The sequence below is a fragment of the Astatotilapia calliptera genome, chromosome 4, assembly GCF_900246225.1.
Source record: "Astatotilapia calliptera chromosome 4, fAstCal1.2, whole genome shotgun sequence".
Taxonomy (NCBI): domain Eukaryota; kingdom Metazoa; phylum Chordata; class Actinopteri; order Cichliformes; family Cichlidae; genus Astatotilapia; species Astatotilapia calliptera.
In genome coordinates this window covers 30,662,512-30,685,081 of record NC_039305.1, presented here as the reverse complement: position 1 = coordinate 30,685,081, position 22,570 = coordinate 30,662,512, and the positions used below count along the sequence as shown (strand labels likewise).

At 42.1% G+C, this 22,570-nt stretch overlaps 1 protein-coding gene across 5 annotated transcripts in view; it reads right to left on the bottom strand.

Moving 5' to 3' along the window:
- LOC113021416 (thyroid hormone receptor alpha) overlaps positions 1 to 22,570 on the bottom strand; it is a 106,458-nt gene that overhangs the window by 41,107 nt on the left and 42,781 nt on the right. For 4 of the 5 annotated variants that reach the window (XM_026166063.1, XM_026166067.1, XM_026166064.1 and 1 more), the window contains exon 3: positions 19,552 to 20,673. The gene's annotated coding sequence lies outside the window, so the exon portion shown is untranslated. Of the gene's footprint in view, positions 1 to 6,697; positions 6,729 to 19,551; positions 20,674 to 22,570 lie in introns of those variants that run through there. The other variant, XM_026166066.1, reaches the window with a different exon arrangement.

Genomic DNA, 22,570 nt, shown 5'->3' with positions numbered 1-22,570 from the left:
AGTCTGAGAAGAAATGAGGATAAAATGTGATTTTTGGCAGGACACACACACAAGCATGCGAGACTGTGGGAGGAAAGTATCCCGAGAGAACTCGGGCAGTCACATGCAAACTGCAGCTCCACGCAGAAAGGCCCGGCCTGTGGATTCAAACCCAGACACTCGCTGCGGTGAGGCGACACTGCTAACCTCTACGCCGCACAAAAATACTTATAATAAGAATTCTTTTTCCCATAGTATTATTATGATTATTATTATTATGTAACAACAATAATCTTCCCGTGAACAGGCTTCCGATGTAACGTTTGACTTTATTGATCAGACCCTCCGACCCAGTTTGTGCTTTAATTGCTTCGTCACATTTTCAGGGGTGGTTTCATGATGGCTTCTCTTGACTCCTGTCACGTCTGTTTTTTGTAACTCAAATTCCAGGATGTGTATAAAAAAAAATTTAAAAAAACAAAACAGAACACTGGTGAAAACTTTGCAGACCTCCACACCTGCATCGACTCGTGTGACAAAACGAGGTTTCAGGACAGTTACGAATGCGTCCTCACTGTTGCCGCCTTCACAGTCGAGGCAGGACTCGACTGTGAAGGCAGCCGCAGGTACTGCATCACTGGTTTTGGCGTACGTCGTAGCATGGGCGCAAGAGTCGAGTGAATGATGATGTAAAGGGTACTTGGTTCCAGAACAACGATGTAATGGGACCGCTGGCCAACGGGGGAGCTAGGAGGGAGGGGCAGTGGTACTTGGGGAGGGTGCAGATTACTGCGGCCTAATCTGAAAACGTTCTGAGGCCGACTTCAGACTTCAGGGATTGTTTGCTCTTATAAAAACAACATCTGTGTTCTCACTACTATGTTAACGGCAGAAATCCTGCTTCTATTAGAGGAAACCGACTCCAGCCAAATCTAATTTACTACAAGCTACTTACAAGTCCTCTGAAAGGACCGAAGGCTAAATTGCCCCCTCACACAGCTACATTTAAACCCTGTTGAGCAAGAGCAGCAAACGAAACTTTCTCTACTTGTCTGCAGTTTTTACACTTTTTATCAGACTTCTTATGTACACCATAAAGTGTGCAATTAAAACGCTGTGTGCGATCCTTGTTATAGCTTGTTAAAATCCTCACAGCTAAAAGACAGATCTGGATAATACAGATTTACAGTTTGTGGATCTCAGGCAGGATAAGAAAGGCTTTCATGCTCTGAACACATCAAATATCAACAACTGTTATTTCAGCAGCAATGCAGCAATTCAATGTTGTAAACACAAACTTGGTAATATTCTCAAATATGGTTGGTTTGCAGAAACCTAACAGCCATTTCATACATGTAACTTGCTTTACAGCAACACTGGTCCAGGGTTCAAATCCCTCGGCCGGCCGGGGCCAGTCTGGTCTGTGTGGGCCCCAAACGACCCTGAACTGGATAAGTGGATCCATCACATACACCCATATCAGAGTCTGAAACCAGTTAAGCATAAGTGAGCAACTGTGAGCATGTGGATTCCCCCAGGCATAAGTGTTGAATCCGATGCTATATGCCCTCTTCACATATGACTGGGTGACTTCCCAGACCAGACTTCCCTTTATACACTCAGCAGATGACACTACAGTCATTGTGCTGATCGCTGACGGCGAGGTGATAGAAAACACAAGAGCAGTGGCAGGAGTGGTGTCAGCAAAATGATCTCTCCCTAAATGCAGGTAAGACCAGAGGAGGACACAGCAGCATACTTCAACATTCATAGATGAAAACTTAAAATAATCAGGATCTCACCAGATTTCACAACACCAAAGAGCTGTGAAGAAATCACAGCCATCTCACCTTCAAGTCAAATCAACCACAGCAACCTCAGATTTGACATGTCGACTAAAATCCTCGACAACTTTCACAGATTCACAGTTCACAGCATCATCAGGCTCTCAATTAGTCTGCAGTTCAGGTTCACAAGGTCAGGTCTGTACAACTCATTTCTACGTTTTTGTTGCTAAAATGAGAAAGGTGTGAGGGGACGAGCAAAATGTTTTATCGTGCATTTGAAAAAACAAACAAACTACAACGGAGCCTTTCATAACGTTTTGGTCTCATGATGTCTGATGATGCCGTGAGCACTTCTATTGATGTCTATGGGCAACCCTGCATTTTCTAAGATGATGCTAAAGTTGGAGCCGGTGCATTGTAATGTGTACTGAAAGCATCCAAGTGAAGAACAGGAAGCAGAGCCTTCAGCTGTCGAACCGACTCGATTCAGGAAACTTAAGACTTCAAACTTTCCTTTTTGACAAACTCAGTCGTGCACCATGTGATCAGGAACCATCAGGAACCATCAGGAACCAGGCTCCTGGGACCGCTGCTCCACTCCCGTCTTTACACTCCCTTTGTGTTTACAGGACTGTACTGCATGAGCCATGTTCTTCCAAAGTCTCACAAAAACAATGCCCTCTCAGTTTTATTCATTATTAACTGAGTCATGTTTCAGCAGCTGCAGGGTTCAGCACGGATTAGTATGTCAACACTGTGGACACTTGCCAGGGATTAAAATATTACCGTCTGCTAATAGTTTGGTGCTACAGTCATGATCCTTTTGGACAGTGACTGTTCCTTTCAAAGCTGGCCGCTCACTGAGGCTTTTGAACTCAACTATAAAAACTAGAATACACCTTTAATCCAGCTGATTATACAGACACACGTAACTATGTATGACTACAACCACAAACCCCTCACAGCCCACCATCCGTCAGTGCATGCTTACAGTATTACTGTGTGGGGAGCAGAAGGGCCAGATGAGGGCACCAGAGTCACTGCAGCACTGCTGTTCTGGTTGTGTAACCTGAGCTGACCTGTGTCCGGCACAGAGACTCTGTGTTGTCACATGCAGCAAGTCTAATGAGAACTTCTGAAGTGTGACTTTAAAGATTGAGTTAGATGTGAAGAAAACCGAGAGGTCTGAATACACACTCATGAATTGATGCCTAAATTCATCACAGTGTTAGAGCTCAGACCCTTAAAATGCTAAACAATCACGTTTTAATGACACAGGGGTTATATGGATTTTGATAAGATTGTAAACAAACCTTAATAGAACTGCATTAAAAAGAAATGAGCGACAATTTTCCCTCTTTTTAATTGGAAAATAACACAGAGATCGTCTGTGAAGGTTCTCAGTCAGCCAGCTCATGGTAATCTCAGCAGGCTGGAAAGAAGAAGGGCTGGAAGCTTCCTGAAGACCTTCTGAAGCTTCTTGGATGAGAGGTGAACGTCTTCATGAAACTTTCCATTCGCTTTTCTTTCCAAGCTCCTTAGACTGACTTCAAGAACAGTTATTGTCATGATTAGAATCTGTTTAAGAATTCACTAAAGAATTTATTTTTTCTACTCCAGATTAATATCAGAAGGTAACAGTTTGCTCAGACTCGTTTCTTCAAAAGTCTCTGATCAATCGAACAACAATCCAAAAGCAAAACTTGCAATAAAGAGAAAATAGTCCACTGTAGATCAGTGCGTCATATAAAAGCACCATCAAAATTATTTAACTTCACTGATTTGTCCATCACACAGGCCTAGAAACCAATTCACAACTGCTGAGCAACCACTGGGGGGGGGGTCATTTCTGTGAGGGCACAAATATAACAGGAACAGAAGAGATTATTACCTGATCTGCAGCTTTTCATTATTGGAATCAATATAAGCAGTAAAACTTTGAGATTTGGTAGTCAAAGGAGCTTGCAAAGAAAAGCGTCTGGACTTCTTTTCTTTGCAAGCTCCTTTGACTACGATGACCTGGATGACTGAGAACCTTCACAGACATACTGCCGTACATTTTGGGAGGAACACCCTTCAACTGGTGCGGGAGTATGAAAGGGAATCAAGGAAACTAGCGTCTATCTCCGTTTCAACCTAAGATGTGGACAAAGCAGAGTTGTTCCTAAGAGCCTGCGCCTTGGATCCACTGTCAGGGGATACAGAGCAGACTTGATTCTACAGAGAGGACAAAATCACCTTTGAAGTGAAAGGATAAGACAGGTCCATTTCACTATGGATGCCCTCCAGATCAAGATCAGCCAGACTCTGGCTGGAAACCCTTCTACCCTCTCCAATCTTAGAAGAGGTTTACAAGTTTGTGGACAAGGCTCAGCGGGCCCAACACTCTAAAGAAAATTAAAGAAGTCCAGACGCTTTTCTTTGCAAGCTCCTTTGACTACGATGACCTGGATGACTGAGAACCTTCACAGACATTTTGAGATTTGGTCTCTTTTTAGTTTCTGCTTAATTTCAAAACCGGTTCCATACTAAGTAACTGGTTATATACATGTCTTCATCATCATGATGAAATATCACTAACATTCCTAAATATTTACATGAACATGTCGGCATCTGTCCGTCTCAGTGATTCTATGTGAACAGATTTGAATATTGCTGCCTGAGCACCTTCACTTCTTCAAATATGACACTAGGTGGCATCAGAGTGTGAGAAATCTATAGATGCGATGTCCTTTTGACCCAACAGTCCAAATACTGTAACCACACACACACACACACACACACACACACACACACACACACACACACACACACACACACACACACTTTAGTCCCCAGGAGAATTCAAAGACTTTTAAAGCTGTAATATCTCCAGAGAGTGGAATGGAGCAATGAAACATTAATTACATTTACAGACAAAAAACATTTGCAAAGCATCATCTGCATGTTATAAATTATTTATCGGTTCAGTGAATCAAAGCAACAACAACAGTAAACGTTTATGTTGTGTCATGATTTCACTGTAAGCTCTTATGAATTAATGCATTTTTTATCATGTAGGACTAGATCAACATCTTCTCTTCATGTATAAATCCATACAAACTGGTGACCTGCACAGAGAGAATTTCACCCTGCTTTGCCTCGTCTGATCATTGTTATTGATAAGATTAAAAAAAAATTTTTAGCCAAGCGCTTAGAAATTCATCTACAACACAGATACTTTATAAAATATATGGACACGATATCTTTAAAATGATTTAACACAAACATACTATTCAAATTCCAGCATTTCCAACTGGCAGACGTGATTTCAACTTCATTTACGTCACATTAAAATCGCTTTTTAAAGAAAACATTTTGTTAAGTGCAGAGAAATAACCATCAGTTACAGTAATGGCAAATATGCATTTAACTTAAAGCCATAAAATCAGACATGTAGTCTGGAAGGCTTCCTCACATTAGAAGGAGGGAAAAAAAAATCAAAGAGTTTTGACAGTTTTGTGTTTTTGTGAACATGTACGTTTGTGTATGTGTGTGACTTTGCTTGCACATGAGTGATTCTGTGTGTTCGAGCCTTTAACGAGCTTGTGGTGGTGGCGGCAGTGAAGAAATGTGAGCACACCAGCGTTCTCCGAGGCTCGCCCTGTGCTTTGATGCAAAATACCTGCAGCAGAAGACAGATGTTCCACCATGACAGATGTTAATGATTAATGTTATTAATAATTTTTTGTATATTCACATTTTATATTTATCTAAATGTGCAAAATGATGTTGCAAAAAGCCTATTTTAATGTATGCATAACCTAATGTCACTTCCGGAGGCTTGCTGTAACAAAAGGCGTTGGTTGGGAGGCATCTGAGAACTGTAAACACGTCATTCATTAAGAACCAGTTTGACACTGTTTCAGTTTTGGGACACGGTGCGTTAGAAAATGGACACACTGTCCTCATGAAGGGTCAGCAACAATACTCAGGTAGACTCACTATTGTTGGTACTAAAGGACCCAAAGTGTGCTAACACCATTACACAACCATCAGTCCGGACCACTGATACAAGGCTGCATAGATTCATGCTGTGACTTCTAACTCTACCGTCTCAATGTCATAGAAAAATTGAGACTTGTTATAGCAGTCAACATTTTTACAATCTTTCCATCATTTCACTTTCATGACCTTATGTGAATTGCAGCTTCAGTCTCCCGTTCTTAGCTGAAGGGAGTGGACCCCAGTGTGGTCTTCTGCTGCTGTAGCTCGTCTACTTTAAGGTTTGACGTGCTGTACATTCAAAGAGTCTCCTCTGTATACTGTGGATGTAATGAATGGTAATTTAAGTTACTGTAAACATTCATATCGACATAGCGGATTAGCCATTCTGCCCTCGGATCTATAGGGTGTTATCACCCAGAGAACTGCTGCTCGTTGACTATTACAGACCTCAGGTCAGACCGGCTCGTCTGACAGCAACAACCATGACACATTCAAAGTCACTTAAATCTCTCATTTGATGCTCAGTTTGAACTTCAGCAGATCATCCTGACCATGTTTACATGCCTAACTACACTGAGATGTTTGTGATCACTGGTTAGATGTTTGTCCTAACAATTAGTCAAATATAATAAATCTAATATAAACACATACTATTTTTACAGTTAAAAAGAAAAAAGTATTTCTTATGATGCTCATTGAATGTGTCTTTTAAAAATAATTCTTATTCATTAATATTATTTGAATTGCATTGTTGTTACTAAAACGAAAGAAGTCAAGATGCTGTAGAGTGCAGTGAGGAATGCCCAGGAATGGCCAACTCTCTGCCATCTATAATCCAGTTTTGAGATCCCTCCCCAGACGCCTTAACGCCCACTCACATCCTGGGCCATCTGACCTCAGGAATTCGCATGATAAGGTGGGGCCAGGTTTCACAATGAACTCACCCGAAACTCTGGCTGATTGGGACCCACTCCCAATTTCACACCTTGGCTCAGGCGATTAGAGGATCATCAGGGGGTCCTTTTGTCCCTCTGTGGGGGGTCACTCCCACTAGGTTTATATCTGGGACTCTCCACCATTTGACCTTAGAACTGAAGAAGCTTCTCGGATGAGAGGTGAAACGTCTTCAAGCAACTTAAAGAAGTCCAGACGCTTTTCTTTGCAAGCTCCTTTGACTACGATGACCTGGATGACTGAGAACCTTCACAGACATAAAACGAAAGAAGTTTCAGTTAGCGACTCATTTGTGTAAAACCCCTGTCAAACCTGCTCGACCACGTTACGATGAATGTTTTGTGCATTGACTACAGACGTATACATGCTTACACTCAGCTGTCAGTCTAACTAGGCCAGAGGTCGGCAACCTGTGGCTCGCATCAAAACGTCGTTAGCTTTGTAGGTATAAGTGAAACCAAAACTAATGTGCACACTAAAAATTGTGTTTATGGACATGTGGATCAGATGTATATTTAAATACACTAAACAAGTTGGAGGTATCCAAGAAGAGTCAGCAGGTAACGACAGGGAAGAATCTCTTTAAAGAGTGGTGAAAGACAGGCAATGCCAGCCCTGAATCCAAAAAACAACTGTGAATAAGCCTTATAATATAACCTTTTAACGTCATATACCTACAAGGGACAGTTCACCCCAAAACATGTTTTTGAGAAGATGTATACTTGTATGGTAATATAAGCTTAGAATATGTCAAAAGGGCAGGTAGGGCTTGCTGTTAACACAAATTCTTGAATATTTTACTTCTACATCTAAGATTGAGTTAGTTCTCTACAGTTACACATTCCAGTTTCCAGCTAAGCACTTCAAGCAAGTATCTGAAGAATGAACCATGTGGTGACGCTGTGGTCAGAACCACTGATTATGGATCTCTTACTATTTGAGGGCTCAGGCAGCACTGAAGTCACCTATTAGATAAATAAGATAATTTTTTCACTGTAAGTCAGTCTACTTCTTGTACCTGACCTTTTTTTTTTTTGGTTAAACCACTTAACTCTGGTTCATGAGTCATGCAACCATGAAAAAGGTACCGAACACAAATGATGTTCCACTGTTGCAGAAAAATGAGCAAGTAACACATTAAATTGTATCTTTAGGCACTTTGTTACAATATCGCGATACACGATATATATCACGATATGTTTAAATAAACTCCACAAACAATGTTATTTCAGTCATATCGTGCCTAGAATTGTACTGGTTTACTCATTCAAATCAACCATTCAGTGATTTTTTCTAGTGAAAATAAAAAATCAGAATGAATTGAAATGTTTTATTTTTAACCATTCTTTAACCATCAGTTTCCACCGAGGTTTTTCACAGTGTCTTTCTGTGATCAACACAACAAAAGATCACAGCAACAAAAAAGTACATCAAGCAAGACTTCATGAGACAAACAAAACAAAACTTCTAACATAAGAAAACTGTTAAATAAAATTTTTGATGACGTCAAATTACAGAAACAAAAGTCTAGACAGTGACTACAAAAAGCGACTGACCAAGAACAGTCTTAATTTTATAGTGAAAGACTTTTCAGCTGGTGGAATAAATTCACCTTTAGTGGCAACAGTTTTACTGCATGCTTTGCAAATTTTCGCATTTTGTTTGACATCCTCCTCCTGAAGTCCAAATGACGAGCGAGTCTCATTCCCTCGCTTTGTCCCTATCTGGCAGGACATAAACACGCATGCTCAGCGCAGTGTGCCGGGTAGGACGGGGGTTAATGACATTAAAAGAAAAAAAAAAAGTGCTTAATATTTTCATGGCAACATGCTCGATGGTTACAATAAAGCCATTTTAACCAACGCACATGGAATAACCTGTGATACATCAAATACGTTCGATATGTTGCCTGCTCCTACAGTTCAGTCAGCAGTGTGGGCGATCAGGTCAAAATTGATGGAAATTAAAACACATAAATGCTGTTAGAGTTTGAACCATCATCAGGAAAGTGTCTGATTTCTCTGAGGTCTCATTTGTTCATCCCAAACACACAGCCAGTGCAGTAAAAACATTCCTGGATAGAAAAAACACACAATAGAACAGGATTCATAGTCATGGACTCGGCCTCCCCGGAGCCCTGACCTCAACATTATTAAAGCAGTGTTGGACCATTTTAACAGAGAAAGTAATAAAAGACAGCCAACATCCAAAGAGGAGCTTTGGAATGTGTCCTTGAGGAAGTCTGGAGAAATATTCCTGAATAATATTTAAAGGAAAAAGCAGAAAGCTCGCCTAAGAAGGTTCAGACTGAGTGAAGAATAAAGGTCATCATACCAAACATTGACTTCTGAGCTTGTGAGCTTCTATAGTGTATTTTCATTTGTTTGCTTATTTCAAGAATGTACCCATTTCCCATTTTCCTAAACAAATGTCAAAAAGAAAGCAGTGCCTTGAGACTTTTTCACAGTATTGTATATGTGAACCTTGTTCTAAGATTTGCTGAAAACCAGCCCAGACAAAGAAGATCACACCAAAGTATCATCTCAGCATTATCATGTCTGTTACCCTTTTCATTTCCTTCCACCAAACCACATGGAATTATCAGTCGCTTCGACATTTACCTTTCCATTAAATGCTTTAGAGCCCTCTGCACATTTAAAGCTACCTTTACCTAAAGACTTTTTAGGTAATTGTTTGATTACAAATAAACGTGAATATGTAGAAAATGTTTTTCAAATTGTAATCCCGGCATGCTAATTTCTGCCTCGACTTTCTCAAACTCAAACCCTGTTTGTTTCCACCGTTGTTCATTTCAGCGCCGTGCCCTCCTCCATTCCTCGCTTGCTCCACTTTCATTCTTTTACTTACAGCAGTCATCTGCTCTGTGTGTTCATTGTTTCCTCCGCTCTCTTTGACTATGTACAGCTGCTGTTTTCTCTGCCAGCGAATGCAATTACGGGCTGTTGGAAGAGTGTGTATGTGTGGGTGAATTTAGGTAACTGTCTCTGTATGCACCGAGTCAGTATGCATGCCTATCCTTTTAATTTGCATCTGTGCGTGCACTTGAGTGGGCATCACCCCCCATTTTTCCCCTCATCTGTTTACTTGCATTTTAAAGTAGCTGTGTGGGCGTCAGATGATGCCTGAACAACTGAGGAGCTACTTTCATTTTGAAAATCATAAAATGGAATCATTGCATTGCTTTTGGATATATGAAATAGAACGGCTCGTTTAATGTAGCACAGCCACAAAGCCTTCCTTTTGTACCATTCCATCTGAAAGGACAATTAATTTTCTGTCCTTTTCTGTACGGAAAATCCCATAAGTGAAAACTACTTTAGCCGTGACATTTAGCCTGGTTAGCCCGCTTCACATGATGTACTGTTTCTTTTTCACTTATTATAAATTAATTGGTTATTTACCAAATTGTCAGTTCTGTGTAGATATCACTGACTCAGTCAAGCATAAAAACGTGCCCAACTCAAGGGATGAACCAGTGTTAAGTATCATTCCTATCAAAATAGTCAGGTAGCCTTTGTCCAAAGAAAATCTTTGAAAGATCTTCAACAAGAGTAGCTGAAGACTTTTCCAAAGTACTCTGTCTGCAAAGGACTTGTAGTAGTTACTAGTTCTTATCAATCAAGATAAAATTCCTAATAGAAAAGGCTGTGGCTCAGAAGGCTGGCGGTGTGATCCCCGATTCCTCGAGTCTGCATGTTGTATGAATGTGTTTGTCAGTCTTGTAGTAAGAAAGTTCCTTCATTGGTCAAATAGAGTAGAAAAGTACCAGTCTAAAGAGTACCATGCACTTCTCAGTAGTTATTCCGTAGTCAGAGGGAAAATAGATTAAAAAAAGCAAAAAGAAACAAGAGTTCAAAGACATTTTTCTCAAGTAGCATCTTAACAGGATAACATGTACACTCTGATTTTACACAGCATGATGATTTAGAAGTCCCTGAGCTATAGTTGTGTCTGAAAACAAATAACACCTTGAATTTGGAAGCTACAGTAACCAAATTCTAGCTCGCGTGTGATCTTTTCTGTGTCCAAATTTAAAAGCCATAAAGTTCAGCTTATCAACTGATTAACAGATACTGATTACATTAAATACTAAAACCTGAGAATGTGAGGATTTGTAATCTTCGTGTATTTTACCTTAATGCTGACAGATAACAAAACATTTAATGTTTTGTTGTTTAGTGAGAACCTGATTTTTTTTTTACAGTTTGAGACAAACTGCTAAACACAAAAAACTAAACAAATATAAACAGATTAAACAATAATAAATTATTGCAGTCATTTTTTTTTATTTGTAGGTTTAAAAAAAAAAAAAAAAAAAAAAAAGCTGGGACGCTGTGTAACATGTACACAAAAACAGATTACAAAGACTTGCAAGCCCATATTTTATTCACAGCAGATACATTTGTTCCACACACACAAACACACCAGCCTTTTGACATCAAAGCTGTCCAGCTTTCTCCACATCCCTGCAGCCCCTCCACCTCTGCTCCTTTGTGTACCTCTCTAATGATGAGCCAGTGTGTGAGGGCCGCCAACAATGTAGGTCTGCCACGGCTGACCTTCCTTTCGCCTCTCCTCCATGTTTCTGTGGATGTGTCAGAATGACTGCACTCTCCCTCGTCCCTCCGTCAACCGTTGGTGCTATTCTTTCACAAGCTGCGGCCCTGCTGCAGCCGCATAATTGCCCCCGCTGCTCAAAACACGTAGGAACAATCAGCTCCTGATGCTCAGCCCTGCTGACCCAGCAGGAACAAGAAGCAGGGCATGGAATTATAATGACATTTAATTCATTTAAAGTGGAGGTAAATCGCTAGCAGCTTCTAGTTTCTACAGCTCTCGACTTTGTCAGCTGACTTAACGAATCTATTTAGCGGAATGCAAGCTAACGAGCAAAACTACTGTTAATGCGGGTGAACGGTAAGTATTAACATTAAATATATAACATGGCAAAACACAACGCAGTAGAGCAACAGACTATACCAGCAGTGCTACCATTAAGGCTCATCCCATTTGACGGGGACTATTTCTCAAAAGATTTACATTTCTGATATGAGACTTAACTGAAACAGAAGCAACGAAGACTTTATAATTACAATACTTCTTCTTCCTCTTAATTTACAAGAACAGACAGCTGCTTTATCTAAATAGAGCAAAACTAAACCTAATACATGCAAACACCATCAGCATTTAACCGACGTAATATTTTCAAATCAGCTTAGTATCCAACTAAAAAGTTTCCAAAGCAGTCACTAGAGACAAATTTCATTGAGCCCTGCAGTAATCACTGATCTTTTATTTAATTACAGTCCCCTTCCTTTGCCTCATCTTACAGCAGCCTTCAAATCTAAATATATGTCATCAATATATATTGGTTCATCTCCTCCCCCTTCTCGATGTAAACGGCGTTCACGCCGCCGTCGTGCCAGTACAGCTCAGCGTCACACACTCAGCCCAAACGTTCTGAACACGGACTTCATGACTTATCCACCACCGTGAGTAGCACTGTTTGGCCCTCCGTGGATATTGTGTTGCCTAACTCAGACAATTCTGCCACTTTGTGTTTGGACTCTAGAGACACTATACAGCGAGGCACCTCCGTGTCAGATTATTCACCAGTTGCTCTCGCTAGTAATCTTTGTGTTTTTGAGCCCTCAGATTCTTGTAATGCTCGCAGTGATCTCCCCGAGTTAACTAATATGAATGCTTCACCTGTAGAGTTAGACTTTTATTCCACACCAGACTCACCTACATACTGCTACCAGCATGGTAGCCCCGCAGAACTGCTTTAATCAGCCTGTACATTCTGAGGTTTCCCAGTCTGAGCTCAGCCACACACCACCACCATCATTAGCTCTAGATGTGACAGTGCAGGCTGAGGAGCACAAACCATCTGAGACTGAGTGTTCTCTAGGTGATGCTCCTTCTAGTGACTGTCTCATGTTCCAGCCTGTTTTGTCTTTAGACGTGTCTGATATTCCACAACCAGCCATTGCTTTCTCAGCTCCTCAAAGAGTTACTGAGAATGAGACCTGTGTTGCTGAGCAAGCAAATTTAAGGTCTACTCCTAGCATTCTGCCTGAGCCAGGTGACACAGAGACTAGTAGCCATTCCTCTGCTATGAACAGTTTAATCTTTGAACCAGCTCTTGTATCTGTGACTCCCAGTGTTGCTCCGTCAGTTTCTCAGGCTGTGGTTTTTTCTGTACCACAACTTGAAAGTGCTAACTCGGACGCTACCTGTGTAACCTCAACTTCTCTCGTGCCTGCTAAGCAGGAGACAGTTTCTGTTTTTCCTCGTGGACTCCTTGAAACTGTGTATTCAATGCCTGCTAAGGTTAAGAGCCGCAAGGTTTCATCTGCTATACACAGACTGGCAAAAGATTTTAGTTTGAGCACTGCAGAGCTGGTTGCACAGGTTAACTTTTCTGTTCCCCGGTCATGTCAGTTTAACTCTGCCTCCAGTTCCTGTACCCAGGGCAGCGCGGGCCCAGCTTTCCCTCGCACCCGTATCAGTTCCTCGGGTGAGGGTGGCTGAGGTCCAGCAGGTCCCTGCTTCTGTCTTCAGCCTGGCAGAGGTTCCATTCATCCCGGCACCCATACCTGCTTCTCGGGTGGGGTTGATGGACACCCAGCCATTGCCTGCGCCTGTTCCAGTTCCCCGGGTGAGGTCAACTGTGACCCTGCTGGCTGCTGCACCCGTCTCAGTTCCTCGGGTGGGGATGGCTGGTGTTCGGCCAGGCCCAGCACCCGTTCCTGTTCCCCGGAGGAGAGCAGCCAAGAGTCAGTCACCTGCTCAATCACAAGTTCAACTACCTGCTGTTCCACCATCACTACAACCACAACTACAACTTGCACTTCTGTCCATAGCACAGTCATTAGCTCAGTTATTAGCCCAGTTCCCCATTTTGCCACCAGCTCTGTCTCTAGTTCAGTTGTTAGCTCAGTCACCAGCCCAGTTCATAGCTCAGCAACCCATTCAGACACTGCCAACCTCAGCTGGAAGCCTTTGTGAGCTTTCTCCGCCAGCTGAGGACTGCATGATGCTGACAAACTTTGGACAGACTGTTTGCCCTCCACAGCCCCAGCCGTTGCATCCCAAGCCGACTGCGTGCCCTGTGCAGCTACAGTTAGCGTCCCCTCAGCCAGAAGTCTCTGCACCTGCTGGCTCTGCATCTGTTCCCGCTGGGGGTTCAGGGGAACCCCTCCCGCACCTCCTCATCTCCGCTAGCGGCTCTGGTCAGCCCGGCCAGCACCTCCTCGTCTCCGCTGGAGGGTCCAGGTCGCTTTCGCCCGGTCCGGCCTCTGCATCAGCTGCACCCACGCCGGTCCGGCCTCTGCTTTGCCTTCAACGTTGCCTGGTCCAGCGGTCGGCCTCTGCTTCGCCTGGTCCGGCCACCGCTTCGGCTTCGCCTGGTCCGGCCCCCGCATCTGTTTCAGCTCCGTCGCCTGTTGCTGCCACGCCACCGTCTGGTCCTGCCTCGTCTCGTCCTGCCTCGTCCTGTGCCCACCAAGCCTCGACCAGTACGCCCGACCCTTGGGAGCCGCCGCCGCCGCCTTCCACGCGGCCGGCCTCCGGACCCGTTCTGTAGCCACTGCCGTCTTCCACGCGGCCGGCCTCCGGATCTGTTCTGCCGCCACTGCCACTTTTTACGTGGCCGGCCCCCGGAACAGCTGAACTGTGAACTTTTGTGCTGTCGCCCCCCGGGTTAACCTTCTGACCTCTTTGGGCAGTGCTTCCATGTTTTGATCCATTTTTTTGTATTTGTGGACTCTGTTTTGGTCTCATGCTCCTTGCCTTTTGTTTGGTTTCGTTCCCTCCGTCCTGGTCCGCCGCCTCCCGCCCTGGGTGGGTTGTTCCTTTTTTTTCTTGTCTTTTGGTTCTCGGGTTTGGGCTGTTGGGAGACTTTGACAGTCTCCCGTCAGTGTTGCATTTACTCCTGCCGTGTCTTGTTATGATTATCGGTGTCACCTGTGTTCCCCGTGTGTTCCCACTTCCCTCATTAACCCTCTGTGTATTTATGTCTGCGTCTCCCTCAGTTCGGTGTCGCGTTCTCCCTCATCCATGGCCGTGTGTTTCTCTGTGTGTTACGTTATAGTTTCCCGGTTTAATTTGTATGGTTCTGCTCTCCAGCAATAAAGCTGTGAATTTTGAGTTCATTCCTGCCTCTGTGAGTTTGCGATTGGGTCCTCATCTGCCTCCACACAGCCAGTTCATGACACTTTTATGTAGCTGCTGTGAGCAGAAGCTCCAAAGCACTTCAACTTTATTGTTCCCAAAGGGAAACTGATCTGCAGTATGTCCACGCATGAAACAACACAAAAACCAGCCCAGACACAACAGCATAATTTGATCATCAACAAAGTGCAATGTGCAGTAGTAGCAACAACACTCATGGTTTAGTGTTATTAACCATGATAACGGCAGCAGGTATAAAAGGCATAACATGACAGAGGTCGCCTTCCTCAGCATCGTCCTGTTATAAAGTCTAAAAGCTGCCGAGACCTCCCTGAAATCTGACCAGCAGCTGTAACCAAGTCTGGTCTTACTGGTCATAGACAAATCAACTTGTTAACACACTTGTTCTGTACAGGCCAGCTTCGACAAACTTTAACCGCCAACTTCACAGAGCTGACATTTTAGGAGATATAAATAACACAAACTCTTGCACGCCTGTTCTCTGAGCGTTGGAATGGGCTTCAATATTCTCAAAGCCCTCTTCATTATATTTTTATGGATTAATAATTTAAGAGAAAAAAATGCTGGAAAAAAAAAATGTTTCTGTGTGAATGTTCTGGTCAGGATCCAAAGAGTTTAACACAGTGCAAATAAAAGCAACAAGTAATCAAGTGCTATGTGCGCAATTACCGATTAAGGGCTTCACCAAAGACCGTACATACTGGTGAGCTGTTAGTTTAGGTTTTCTACAGTAATATTAATAATTTCCTATCAATGATATAACAGCAGAAACTAGTTTGACATGATTTGAGCTTATGCGCCCACACCATTACAGCCACCACCTGCCGGTTTGATCTGTGCTTTCACGTCGTTCATCCTACCATCCAAATGTCTGCTGAGCCATTATGAGCCTCAGTTTCCTGTTCTTAGCCGACAGGAGTGGCACCCGGTGTGGTCTCCTGCTGCTGCAGCCTGTCAGCTTCAAGGCTTGGTGTGTTTTCCAAACACATATCCTTCTGCATACCCTGATTAAACTGTTGCATTTCTAGCAGCTTGAAGAAGTCAATCCTTTCTTCTCTGACATCAACAAGACATTTGCACCCAGAGAACTGCAGCCCACTGAATATTTGTTTCTTTCTGACACATCGACAGTTTGTGAAGGACTCAGACCAGCCTATCTGGCACCAACAACGATGACACGTTCAAAGTCGTTTAAATCTTCATTTTATTTCTCATTCTGATGCTCAGCTTGGACTTCAGCAGGTCCTCTTCACCACGTCTATGTGTCTGCATGCATGAAGTTTGCATGTTAATTGTTCAGATTGAACAACATCAAACTAAACAAACACACAAGACTACAGCGAACCACTGTAAATGTTTCATGTGCTTAAAAAGGTTTTTCACAGGCGGACTGTTTTCATTCTCTCTGGTGGGCGCACACACACACACACACACACACACACACACACACACACGCACACGCACACGCACACACGCACACGCACACGCACACACGCACACGCACACGCACACAGAGAGGGAGAGCATGATTGCAGCAATTGTCTCAGAGAGCACATGGATGACTCATTCAAAGCTCCACTCTCTTGTATCTGCGCAAGCACACGCACACGCACACACACACACACACACACACGCACACGCACACACACGACGAGATAATGGGATGTCATCCAGCCTCCGTTGCCCCATGTGCCCTTTCTGCAGTGACAGAACAGCTGGGCCATTTAACACACTTGTGTGCTTTTCCAAGCCTTCTGACTGGTTCAACATCTAAATATAATATAGCATGTCCTGACTGCGGGGTTTTGGAAACAAATTAAAACGTACAGCTCTGCTATCACTTCCAACATAAATGAAGACAGAAAACTAAACAGCAGTGACGTTTGTAGGGTTACTGAAGTTGGGCTAGCTGGTATATAATGATGTGCTACGTGACCGCTAGCGACACAGCTATGTTAGCATAATATAAACAAGCTAACTTTTTTTCCACTCGATAAAAGTTAACGTGAGTGTTCTCGGTGGTCAGGAACAAATGTAATCGCATGGCAGGATGCTGTAAAAGGACCAAACTTCAGCCAGGAGAACAACTGAGATAATCCATCCACAATACGAGGTTAGTCATTCATATACTGCTGCATGGGCTGGGCTGTAGTTACATCCTAAGGTTTTAAAAACTGAGCTTAAATAAATAATTAGCGGTAATAAAAGCCGAGGGAGGCCAACAGGGATCACTGACTGTTTTAGGAGCTTTTTGAGATCAAATAGAAGAAAATACATAACATTGAACATGTTAACAACACAAAAGCCATATTAAACGCAGACTACTTTAGGCCCGGAAGTAGGATTCGTCGCGTCATCACTGAACAACCGGATAGTTTTAGCCACAACATGTTAGACAACAATCTAATAACAAATAAATAAAAATAAAAGAGACACGCAACACCCTTGACATTAACCATGATCAAATGAAACATCTGAAAGCTCTGCAAGGAATTTAATCCAGTACAGTAACCCCTCTCTGCATGTTTGAAATTAAAAATTAAACAAGGCTTTTGTAAAGAATTAAAGAATGTCTGCCTCCTTCCAACCATAAAACTTTTGTGCAGTCAACCAAATGTCTAACACTATGGAGATATTCTCAGTAATGAAACTCTGTATATGTCACAGTGACATTTTGTACTCACCATTGTTCTGTAAGAAAAGGTTGGATGGACTTCAAAGTTAAACCATCTCACGTTATCCATTTATAAAGCTCTACCACCAAAGTTCAATCTATAATTCACGTTCGTCTAAACTCCCAACCATAAATGTCCTGATTTGCACACTTATCACACTTATTAAGCGAAATGGTTGAGATAAGTTTCAACTCCTCAGTCTCTTAGAGACTTTAATTATTTATTTTTTTTAACAAGCTTTGAATAATTGTGTGCTCTGTTATCCTGCATCCGTTTCTTGTTCTCGAAACTGTTCCATCACTCTCATTAGACTCTTTCGAGTCCTGAAAGCTCCAGTCAGTCACTCATGCAGCATAAATTAATGAATGCTAGCCCGACTTAATTTTAGGTTCATGGACAGCCTCTGATGTACTAGAAGACTAGGTGGTGCAATTGTTTACCGGCAAATTGCCATTTTTTGTTTTTTCTTTTCATGTTTTTTTTTTTTTTTTTTTTAAAAAGGAAGACATATGTAACCCATGTCAAGTATTGCGAACATATCTTAAAATAAGACAAGATTGAACAAGAACATGGGACAGGTGGGCTAATCTGATGAATATTAGCTGGCTTTAATGTTAGTGGAACACATCGACTCGATCCTCAAAAAGTGATTTACGCTGATTAAAGCTAAGCACGATCAGTTCCATGATCACAGCTATAAACAAACCCTGCATTCGATGTCGTACATTCAAGCTGTCGTTTGCTGTACTGAAGAAAGAAAGAGGAAAAAAAAAGACCAAAGAAAAGACAGCAGATGCAACGCACGACCTTTGAATCTCTCAGGAGTGAAGGATGGAGACCTCCTAAATGAAAAATTCACAGTCCTACTAAATTATTATTCTGAGCAGGACCCAAACAAAAGTAGTAAACTTTCTCTATAGCAAACTACATCTGCAGGTGGAGGCTATGTTCTCACAGGTGAAACACACGAGAATCTCACTGAGCTTAAAATTAATCTCGTAGAGCTCAGTTGAGCTTTGTTCACAGATCTGTTCAGAACATGTTCATGACCTAGGTGCTCTGTCAGTTTAGGCACATCAGAGCCTTGAGCTAACTGCCAATGTCAACATGCTGGTTATATTCTCTTTAGTGTAATGTGTTAGCATGCTAACTATTAGCACAAGCACAAAGTATTACTGTAGCTGACAGGAATGGCAGATTTTCGACTGCTAAACGTGACATTGGTGCAAAATGAAAGATCACACTTGTCAAAATTCACCATAGAGAATATAAACGTACCAGATTTTATACCAAACCATCCGATCCAACAGCTACAGAGATATTTCAGTGACAAATGAAAAGGTCAGGAGCTTCCCAAAGTCATTGATACAGTGTCCTGGAACCCTAAAAGTCTCAACAAGATTTCATAACGATGGACACCGAGACATTTCAGTGACAGAGCAACACTGTTTTCCATCCTTTCCTGGAGTCATACTAGAAAAATCTATATTTTGAACATTTTATCATCTCACAGCACATGATTTCGAAATACTAGAAGACGTTTTACTCAAGTTTTTAGGCAGATGGCCCTAAATGTCGACTTTGTTTCTATTATAGCCATCAAGCTAAATGTTAAGGACCACTTAAAGGCACCATATGCACCATCAAAATGTGACACAGCCACTGATAATTTGTCATATTTAACTTTCAATTGTTTAAAGCAATAAACCTCAGTGTGGCTAGAAAGTAGTGTGATGTTTCTTTGTTAAGATTTATTGAAGCATTTAATGACCTTTACTGCATAGCGCTCCTTCCATCTCTCCCTAATCTTCTGTCTGGCTCCACTCTGTATCATTTAATAAGGCAGAAATGTCATTCAAATGTCAGTTAGTGATACCTATAAGAAATGAAAAATATAAAACTAAAGGGGGTAGGGGTGGGGGGTGAAACAAACAAAAAAAAAAACGACTCACCATTATATTCTCATCTGTAGGAGAAGCTTGTTTTGTTTCCTTCTTTTATTCTTCTCCGTCACCATACGGATATGTTCTGTGTTTACTTCGTTCGGGCATATAACGCTCTGTTACATCTGACAGTCAGTTCTTTATTTTTTGCATCTTCCTGCAGAGTAGTAAGAGAACATGAGGCTCCCAATACTTTCTCCTCTTCCTGGGGTAGCTTCACTACTCCAGCTGTCCCACAGAGACGTCCAAACTCAAGGCGGTGGGGGTACTTCCAAAGCCGTCCCCTGAGCGATTGCTGATTTCTGCTACTGCTCAGATCTTGAGGCTTGTGTATGATGTGACTTTGCTGAGGATCAGATGAACTGAAGTTTTGTGCAAGTACCTGGCTACTGTTGCTATACTCGTGCCTTTAAGGCAATTGGAAGATTCCAGAGTGAGAAGTCTACTGCGTGGCTTAAAGCATCAGGTTAGTGAGCATGTGTCGCCTGCTGGGTAGATTAAAGCACCAGGATAGTGAGTCGTGACTGAAAGTTTACTTCTGTTTCCTGACTATCCAGAAGTTGTGTTTGCTGAGGTATACAGTTGTCTGCCTGAAGTAGAAAGTGTGAGCTTAATGAGGGTTTTCCTTTAGGTAAGAAGCAGACCAGGTTTGTGTTGATCGGTTCTATTTAGGCCGTGAACAGGTAAGGGCTGGCAGGTGGTTACAGGTCAAAGGTCTTTGCTCACGTCACGGTTGCACTGAGATCTTGAGAGGCAATACTGGTTGTCACGGTAACAACAGCGGCAGGTCACGGGTGTATTATTGCTTCGTGTTCCAGTCACTGGGCTGGCTGTTTCAGTGGTGGAGGTAGACAGTGGGAGAGGATCCCTGAGGTAAAATGGAAAAACACTGCAATGAGAAGAAGATGAGGAACTAATCATGGAAAGTAAACGGATGTTTCTTCCTTTTCTATTTCCCTTCGAGGTAGAAAGCAGATGTGGTTTTCTCTGACTGGAACCAATGACGGGAGGTAAAACTGTGCTGTCAAGTCTAATCTTCTACACTGGTAAAGAATGCTGGTGGCCAGAGTCTGAAACAAGTCGAATCTTGCCCTCTCATTCAGAGTGGATAGGGTCATTTAGGGGCTTCGCCTATGGAAGAAAAAAAGAAAAGAAAAACAAGTTAGAGAGGCAACCACATTGTGTTGGCAGAGGAAAAGACAGGCAAAAGTCAGTAGGGTCTGGACAAGATTTCCCTCTTGATCACAGCAACAGAGGACCTCACAAAGGCTACATTTACACAGCAAAGGCCCACAATCGGTTGGCAAGTGCTTGCTGGCGGTCGCTGGGTACACAAAAAACCTCCTTGTGATTACTTTGATCCATTTTTAAAGATTTTTTTTCTACAACCTTTTTTCCCTTGCCGAAAACAAGACAGCGATTATTCTCCTAAAACCTGAACTCATGGTATGCATTTCTAATTTCTCTTTGTCGGCTTTATAGTGTTCGATAGAACAGCCGTCCCCAACCCCCGGGCCATGGCCTGATACCAGTCCTTGAGTCGTTTGGTACCGGGCCGCAAGAGTTGAGGCTCGGGTGTGAAATTTATGGTTTCGGGGTTTTTAATCAGTTTTTATCGTTTAGGTTTCCCTGGGTCTTTTCCTGTGTGTTATGAACAAATTTTGGTACAGGTACTGGTTTTATTTTGTTGTATTTATCGGTGACGCCTTAAAGGCCGGTCCATAAAATATTGTTGGACATAAACCGGTCCGTGGGGACCATAAAGTCACATTTGAGTAATGATGTGCAAAACTCTATATTTGGTGTCTGAACACAGCAGAATTTTTCCTGAGCACAAAAACAACAACTGTGAAACAACAACTGTGCCCCTTTGAGCCATATGGCTCATTTGAAAGAGCAAAATTTAGTTTGTGGTCTAGACAACCCAAAATGTCATGTCCCCATATGTGGACGGCAGTCCTAGGAGGTTAAGTAAAAACACTTGGACACATTTTGCATTTGATGCCAAGAACAATACGACTCTGTATAAACCACATGGAGCAACTTTTACCAGTAAAAACACAACAAACCTTAAATTTTAGTCAAATGAATCAACTTGTGATTTAGTCTACAAGAATCTTATGATATTTTATTTAATTAACAAGACTAAAATTACCAGAGTTTAGATGACAAAATTGGTTTTTATTTTACCTTTGTTTATACAGGTAGCCCCATTTAGACTCGATGTCTCATTTACAAGAGAGACAAACGTATTAAATGACAACAAAAATACAACAGCAATTAAATAGGAAATATAAAAAAAAAAGAAGAGTCTAATGTTTACACAGTCATGTCAGAAACAGGAATACGTTCCTAGTGATGATTTTACAGGGTCATTTGAACGTCTTTTACATCTGCAAGTGAAATCAGCTGAGAGCTGCAAATCCTTCTGTAATGTTTTCCATGAACATGGAGCAGAAAAGGAGAATCCTGTTTTCCAAGTTCTGTACAAACTGATGGAACGATGAATGTAATGAAGAGACTGCAGACTATGACTAAGATGTTTATGTAACATGTAATCTGATATATAAGCAGGGAGTAAATCACAAATAGATTTATAGATTATACCAGTGAATCATCCTGCATAAGGCCAACGAGGGCCAGCCAGAAAATATAAAGTACAGTGATGTGTTAAAGGTTTACAACCAGTCATAAATCATAAAGTGTCCCGTGATAAACAGAGTCCGAAAGATGGTGAGAATGAGCAAAGGTGTTCGTGTAAATTATATCACCGTAATCTAGGACGGGTAAAAAAGTGGTAGCAACAAGCCTTTTTCCTGCGGTGAAAGAGAAACACAATAGATTTCAGAAAAAGAGGCCCAACTTCAAGTTTCCTTAACAGGTGCTCAATGTGTGGCTTAATGGAAAGATTATCATCAATCACAATACGCAAGTATTTGCATGAGGTCACAGTTTCAATAGATGCCTTGAGCAGATACAAAAGAGGGAAGTGCTGCAGGCTGAAGAGCATTTAAAAGCAGTCTGACAG